Consider the following 8,616-nt stretch of genomic DNA (forward strand, 5'->3'; position numbering starts at 1 on the left):
GGAAGGAGGAGGCCGCCCGCCCCACGGCTGGCATGCTGCGAATGCTGAGTGTCTGAGCCCCCTGGCCATGCAGAGTGCTGGGGGGAAGCTCCTGTTTCTGGGAGGACTGGGAGCTGGCTGCATCATCTGCGGGTGGCAGCAGTGTGAGATTTCCCCATCAGAGCTGTGCTACTGTGGATACTGTGCAGGTGAAGGATGAAACCTGTGCCAGGTGCTCGCCGTGTGGCTGTGCAGGTTCGCTCTGGGGGACTACGAGCCGTGGAGGAGAGCAGGGGCTGCAGGAGGTGTGTGGGGAGCAGTTCTGGTGATGGAGAGAGCCACAAGGCTGTGCCAGGAGCCCTTTCATGGCCTGCAAATGAGAGAGGTGAGATCTGTGCCAGGGACGTACAAAGAATAGAGCTGTAGAATGGCTTAGCTTGGAGGGGATCTTTAAGATCACTGCACTCCAAGCCCCTGCCATGTGTAAGTTGCCAACAACCAAACCAGGCTGCCCAGGGCCCATGCAACCTGGTCTTAAGTACCTTCAGGAGTGGGGTGCTTGGTGTGGGTACAGCCAGAGCTGCTGCGGGGCAGGGTGGGCTTCCAGCAGCCAGGCAGAGAGCTCTGGAGCTGCACTGAGCAGTGCTGGAATTGGAGTTGCTATAGGGGAAGAAGAAATAACTGCTCAGTGGCAGGGATGAGCAGGGCAGGCTGGAGAAGGACTTTCCCCAAAACCTCACCGTGCTCCCAGCTTCTCCAGAAGCTCCCTCATACTGGGAGGGCTGGTGAGGCAGCCAGGCAGGATCGGAGCCCTCGGCTGCGGCAAGGAGCAAATTGCATCAGATGGCAGCGTGGAGTCACTTAAACGAGATAAGAATTAGTGCACGGCCCTGATGAACTCCCCCTCGGCTGCCAATAGCGGTGTCAGAGAAAGAGAGAGTGTAAAGCTGGGGCTAATTTGATTTCTCAGCTCTGTTAGAGGATGGTAAGTCACCTCCCGGGGAGCGCAGACAGCTCGGAGCTGTTTGCTGTTATTGAATCTGGATAATAAAAATCACGGGCAGCGCTGCAGCGGGGCTGGGGATCGTGCCCTGGGCTGCAGTGCTGGGGAGCATGCAGAACCCCCTGCCACCACCCTGTCCTCCTGGCACCTGCAGGGAATGGGACACGATGCATTGCACGGGGTCCAACCGAGGGTCCCAGCATCAGAGTAGGGTCCGGGGTGGAACAGGACAGTGAGGAGCAATGAACCGCAGCCTCAGTGGCAGCATCATTAACTCTGTATCCTCTCCCTTGGGTTTTATGTCTTCATCTTAAAGAGATTTTAATGTAGTTCCTATCAGGCCTCCTGTTATCGGATATCTAATTAGTGTGATCTATTATAGCCTTGTATTACGTGCGTGCACACACAGTCTGTACGTCGGGGGCTCTTACGGGACTTTTTGTGGGATGTCTGATATAAATTGGCAGTATCCAGATCAGATTTACTTTCTGAAATGGTATAATGGGATTTTATTAGCTCTGTAATCTGCTGCACAGTAATTGCTTTTCTGAGAATCGAAGCTCTCGGCATCTCGAGTTTCCCTGAGCTCAGCCCGGCTCCCTGCGCCTGCAGCACGGCCACGGCTCCGGCACCGCTCTGTGCACCAAAACCTGGTGAGTCTTCCCTCCTTAAGGGCTAAGGATGGTGCTCAATCCTTCATTTTTCCATGCAGAGCTGAATATGTCAGCTACGTTGCGAAGTCTCTCTGTGGGTCCTGCCTGCAGGTTGCCCTGGTTGCCCTGCAGGTTGGTGATGCTGTGCCACGCTGTCCCCTGGTTTTAAGCATGCTTCAGCTCTGGCTGTCTTTCAGGAGGCACCAGTTGTGGGAAAGGATGTTTTCCTCAGTGCTGGATGCTTCTCAGAGTGGTGACCTCAGGGTGGGGGACACTGGAAGGTAGGGGCTGTGCACGATGTCCTGGTGATGCTCACAGTGCTCTGCATCCCTCCCCTCACACCAATCTGTGCCAACCAGGAATGCAATCAGAGCCACCTGCTGCAGCTGTGGGCTCAGCCCTGGGCTGCTGCATGGGGTTGGGCACTCGCTGATGGACGCAGAGGAGCAGGAAGGGAGGTTACAAATGGGATGATGGCAGAACGATGCTTTGTGGATTGCAGAGCGAAGGGCCATTCCTTGCTTCTATGGAGACAGCTCCCCATAAAGGCTAATAGGTTTTTGAAGGATATAGAGCATGGACAGATCTGTTGGCTCCACGAGGCCGTTCTTTTAGTGCAGGGAGCAAGCTGGGTGCCCAGTGAAGGGGTCCATCCTCCAGAACCCAGAACTCCAGAACCCCTGTAAAGAACCCTTTGTAAAGTACATCCAGGATGCAGCTGGAGGGCAGTTTTGGGAGCCAGGCTGGAGGCAGGAGCTCCATTAGGCACTTTGCTAATTTAATCACCACCATGGGTCACTGCAGATCTTGATAGCTTTGCTCTGCACAGGGAACTGGGCTGACAAACACCTCACTGCCATGCTGGCTGCCTCATTGTGAGCCCATAAATGTCTCTCAGGTAAATAGAGGTAAGTGCTGGAGTAACATGCAGATAGGGCAGCATTCAGCATCGGCAATGCTGCCGTCCCACAGCCCCCCAGAGCCAACCTCCAAGTCTGCATTAAGCAGGTAACCCTGAGATCATAACAGAAGAACAGCTACAAACATTTCCAAGGATCTCACAGATGCACCGGTTAAAACAATTATTTTTTCCCCTCGTGGGTATGCATCGCAGGTAAGTGGTTCCTGCCATGGCAGTGCAAGTGCACGACAGCAGCAATGAAGACAAAGTGTTGGTGGAGTATCCTTCTGGGGATAATCACACACGACTGGGGGATGAGGAGGTGACCCGCTTGGTCTCCTCCATCTGCAATTCTTGTTTACTTTGTTCGTCTTTATGAGGGAGTGTGATTATGCAACTGCTGTAATGAGTTTAAATTTATCTCAGCAGTGCTTTGGAAATAAGATTTTATTAGAGCGATAGGAAAGCTTCCCCACCTCCTGTCCCCATCCTCACCAATAAAAATGCACAGGGGTCATAAATAAGCAGCGCTGCAGTGGCCGGGAAGGGGAGCGCTTCCACAGCCCCACTGTATTTCATGGTTTAATTATCAGCAGCACAAAGTTCTGTGGGCCTGGAGGGGACAGTTAAAATGTCTCTGCAGAAAGTGCTCTAAAGTGACGCTCTGTAATGAACGTGAGGCTGTCTCACGGTGTAAGAGAGTATCTCCTCCGAAACGACTTGGTTTTAATCTCCTTTGAATGCTTTGTGACAAATGGGCCAGGCTGCATGGCACCAGGTGTCACTGGAAGGGGATCACTTTTTTGCAAAGTCATCTGTTGGCTTTCAAAGCCCTCCAGCTCTGAGCAGAGGTGGGTGCTGCAGGGAGGGGCAGAGGTTGGAGCATCAGTGCAATGAGGGAGCAGCCCTGGGTGTGGGGTGCAGCCCTGGGCAAGGGGGGCAGCTGGCACCTGCACAGAGTGTAAAAAGGCCTTAGTGCAAACTTACAGAGCTGCAGCAATGCTGGGATGTGCAGCGCTGCAGGGCACAGCGGAGGGACCTGAGCCCAAATCCAGCTGGCTGCAGGGTGGTTTTGGGGGATGGAAGGGTGTCAGGATGCAGCTGATGTTGCTCTCATTTCATTAACAGCAGCAGAAGCATTTCACGGGCAATTGGAGATAAATACCAGCGCCGTGCAATGAGCAGCGAGAGGCAGCTGCAGGTAGGGGCTGGGGCAGTGGCTGTGCAGAGCAGGAGGGGCCCAGCCACACTCCTACTGCTCACAGGGCTGGGGATCACCCCTTGTCACAGGGCTGCCCACAGGACAGACAGGCAGGCGGGGTGGTCACCACGCAGAGGGTGCTGAGCATCCCTGGGGCAAACAGGAGGATGGAGACAGGAGTGGGGGGTGACAATTTGGAGCACAGCAGCCAAATGGGCACAGCTGTAGCCCGGTCTCAGAGAGCTCAGCTAAGGAAGGTTCTCCCTCTGCAAGCTGCTCGTATTTACTCATCTGCTTAATGAACTCCACTTGGAGCAGCTGCAGGGATGAGTCACGCTGTATTTCAAGGCAGCAAGTGGTGACAGTGCTGTGCTGGCATCAGGTGCAGCTCAGGCCAGGGGGCAGGGAGTAGCCGTGCAGTTTGGGATCTCATTCTCAGAGCAATGCTTGCTGTATGGCTGTGAGCCCCTTTTTCTTCTTTGGGCTGTGACAAAGTGTGAGCCATGCCCTTCTTTGCGGTGGACCAATGCCCTGACACAGTCCCTCTGTTGTGCTGCCCTTGGGGACGTGGCCAGCAGCATGCTGGGCATGGTGGTGACCTTGGAGCTGCCAAACCCACAGTCCTAGGGAGGATGCTGGGATCCCTGCGCTCCCAGGGCTGGGAATGCAAACCCGGCAAAGAAGCTTGATGCCTTTAAATCCCCCATCAAAGCACTTTCCCTTCAGTTCCGTTCACCATTAGACACCCTTCAAGTGTTAGCAATATTATGCCACAATTTCATTATCCATTAAAGCCAGGTAATAATAAGTACACCAAGGTATTTGGAGCCCATTGGCGTTAATGGAGGAGATCCATCTCATTCCGAGCAGGTACAGCGCCGCGCGTCAGAGATGCGATATTACCCAAGGTTAGGCAGGAATTGCCTTGCTGAGAGCAAACCCAACAGTATTTAATCTTGCATGGCTGTCTTTATGGCACAGTGTGAGCCTGGGTGCCCGATTTGCTGCTTTTCTCCCCCTTTTATTTTGCTGCTGCACCTTCCTGACCTGGTTAGGTGGGAACACGCCCCCAGTTCAGGGGCATTTCTTCCTATCCTTGCTTTTTAGGGGAGGCTTGGTGCATCCCCAGCAGTAGATGTGCACCAGGAGCTGTGCACATGCCAAGCACTTTGAGGCACAAGCATTTCAAAATGGAATTTCTCATCAGTGCCTGCTGCTTTTAAACATGACCCTGTGGTGTTTCTGGGAGAGCAGGTGAGGGTTATTTGCTGTCTCATAAGAGCAAGTGTTTGGTGTCCATTGAAATCCCCCCCATACTTATGCTCCCTGAGTGCTGGTAAACATTTCTGGAACGCTTTTTCGTTCTTTTTTTCATCTAGAAGTGCAGATTGATTGCTTCCTTTTGATAAAATCAGGCTGGATGGAAAGATCTGAAGGTATGGGAGGAGAGGGATGGGGGCACACCATCAGCTCCCACTTGTTCTCCATCCAAGAGCATATACCCCTCACCACAGTAAATTATCTTTGATGTAACGGCACTTGTACTGTGCTTGACACTGCAAGAGAATCACCAGTGTCTGTCTTGCACCCTAATTAGTTACTGTGACATTAATCAGGCTGCTCAGCATAACACATACCCACAGCAAACCCAGAGCTAAAAATACGAGGCTGAGTTTCTATTGGCAATCAGGACATTAATAATTTTTTGGAAGGAGTTGTCTCAGCCACTTTCAGCAGGGATTTGTGTTCATTCTCCATGCCTATAGATTTTCCTGCTCATAGAACTGATAAGAGTGACCTCAAGGTAAGTGTATTTTGTATGAAATGATGCACGCAAGTCTCCTTCCTGTTCAAGCCCTGGCTTCTCCCAGTGGCTGCAGCCCTGGCTTTGCTTTACGGATGTGCTGGGCTGCAGCTCAGCTCAGTTCCATGGCACGATGGCACAGCCACGTCACGTCTCTCCTAGTAAGATGGTCAGATATTGGGAAAGATTTCTCTTCAGAAAGAGTGGTGCTACATTGGCACAGCTGCCCAGGGAGGTGGTGGGGTCACCGTCCCTGGAGGTGTTCCAGAACTGCAGAGATGTGGCACTGAGGGACGTGGGCACGGTGGGATGGGTTGGGTTGGACTTGGGGATCTCAGAGGTCTTTTCCAAACTGACTGACCCTCTGACTCTATGATTCTTCTGCAGGAAGCCATGGAGGAGGAGCAGCTCCCTTCTGGCCTCCTTGGGGCTGGCCCAGAGCATCCTTACATGGACCGCACAATCTGGCTCCTCCTTACCAAGTTAAGCACCAAGTTTTGCAGTGCCAGCTGGCTGCTGTAATTGGCTCTCTCGTGGCGTTATTCACAGCTCTTCCCTCTTTCTTTCCCAGCTACCTTCCATCTTGCTTGTTAAAAGCAAAGGATATTTCGTACAATTGGAATTCATTAGTCTTCCTAACAGAGGGAGCCTACTTAGACCTAAATTGGTGGTTAGCAAACGCAGAGATAATTCCCATGCGTTTGTATTTATCTTCCCAGTTCGGCAGCGTGTCGAGACAGCTGCCTCGGCGTCTGTCGGGGAGGCTCCAGCCAGCAGAGGGGAATACAAAGGTATCTGCCTTCCGCAGTTGGCGAAACTCAATATAAGCAAATTGGAACTCCGACTCGATTATCTCCCCGATCAGATTTCCCCAAGGCCCTAGCAATAACTTGATATTCTCAGGCAAGACTAGTCTTTTATGTGCGGGAAACAGGAGGCAAAAAGATCACAACAGAAGTCGGAGACGGGCCGCGAGCTGCACGGCTCATCGCTCGGCGTGGGCACCAACCGGAGCCACGATAACAGTCCCTGCCTTTGGGATGGCATTGGTTCAGGTGCCAAAATCTCAGCATCTTTGCTCATCTCCTTCTGAAACTTCCCTTTAGGGGCAGGAAAAGGGCGTCTCATGGAATCGTTTGGGCTGGAAGGGGGGCTCAGAGGTCATCTGGTCCATCTCCCAGACCTGTTCTCTGCTTCTCCTGCTAAGGATGGGTAGGGGGGTGCTGAGCAGGTACCCATGGGACACACTTTTTCTACCCTAAACTTTGTGTTTCCAGCTGCTCCGAATGCAATTTCAGTTCAGCAGGGAGAAGGAACTCCGTTTCTGCAATATTAGAGCTAATTACAGTGCTTGCAGTTATTCATTAAATTCATGTAGCATATTTCCTGTAATTAATACCATGCCCACACAGCCCTGTTTTATCACACTTGCCAGCACCTGAGACGTATTTTAGCAGCTTTTGTGGGATATCGGAGTAGGTTGGAACATCACAGATCTGCTGCTGGGCTGAAGGGGATGCAGCAAACTCCAAACTCAATAATATCAGCTCTATTGCTATGAATAGCCCTGCAGACATGTGAAATTGACAGGTTTTTACCTCTCCCTTTGAAAACATCCCTCCAGATACATCTTGAATGCTTTTTCTTTTATGCTTGGAGCCAAGATGACCCTTAAGAGGCCATGCTGATGCTCCCACACCTGTGTTGATGTTCCAAGCACCCGCACTGCGAGGCAGCCGGAGAAATGAGGAGCTGCAATTGCATGTGACATGTTCCTGAGTGTTCCTCCACAGATGCAAAAAAGGAATTTTGCTTCAGCCCCGGGGGAGCTGAGCCCAGCCAGGTCATTGGGCCGAATCAAATTGCCAATGTGCGGCGCTGAAATCTCATCTGTGATGTCCTACGTGTGCAGCCGGGGCCGGGGCTGCTGACAGCCTTCGTGATGAGCTGCTCCACATCTGAAATCCAGCAGGAAGCTGTAAATGAGATCTCATCTCGCATCGGCATCCGCGGCACAGCCTCGTCCCAAGCAGAAGTCATACAAATGAGGATTTATCAGAGCGCTCTGAGCCCTGCGTGATGGCCTGTGTGCTTCTCATCTGCACTGAGCAACCCTGCCCCGATGTGGTGCCTTCTGCCTCCTTGCTGAGCCTCCTGGTGTCACTGCTTTGGATGGTGGTGACCGGGGAGGAGAAGCACTTCCTCCTCAAAACAGACTCACAGAGTCACCGTGCCTTGCAGATCCTCATCCTTCCCACATCTTTGAGGGGAGAACCCCCATGCTGCAAACTGAGAGTGCTTGGGCTCCATGCTGAGCAAAGGGATGCAGTGCTGTGCATGGGATTGCAGCAGTTCCGTGCGAGTGATTTGCAGATGCTGCTGCTTCTGCAAACAGAACAGTTCTGTGTTATTCTATGTGAGAACAGAGGATTTCTGAGCCTGCTTCCCATGCTGCTCCCTGCCCTGCACTTGGTGCTTTGGTGTTCACTGGGACCTTCACACCAGGGACTCCCTGCAGAGGGCTCCAGCACTGCAGCTCTGTCCCTGTGTTCCCAAGGGCGTGCATTCACCCTTACTCATGTGATGTGCATTGCTGCATGCGCCTTGCAACAGAGGGCCTGTGTGGTGTGAAGTGCATGCACCTTGCAGCAGAGGTTCTGTGTGATGTGCATTGCATGCACCGTGCAGCAGAGAGCCTGTGTGATGTGCAATGCATGCAGCTGACTCTGCAGGGCTCATGTAGTGTGCATTGCATGCACCTTGCTCTGGAAGTCTCACGTGATGTGCACTGCATGCTCCTTGCACCGGCCGTCCTCACATGATGCGCACTGCATGCACTTTGCTCCACAGCGGTGAGCGCGTCCCTGCACACACCTTGCACTAGGACATCTATTTTTATTAAAGCAACGAAGGGATCTCAGCTGCATTTGCAAAAGGGGTTTCCAGGAAGCCACGAGACAGCAAGCAGAAAGAAACTTTGAATGAAACCCACGAAAGCACAGCCCGCACCATGCCTCCACGTGAAACCGCGCACCGCTTCGCTCCCGGATCACCGCCGGGGTCGCCGCGCGCACG

The sequence above is a fragment of the Tetrao urogallus genome (genome assembly GCF_951394365.1).
Source record: "Tetrao urogallus genome assembly, chromosome: 22".
Taxonomy (NCBI): Eukaryota; Metazoa; Chordata; class Aves; order Galliformes; family Phasianidae; genus Tetrao; species Tetrao urogallus.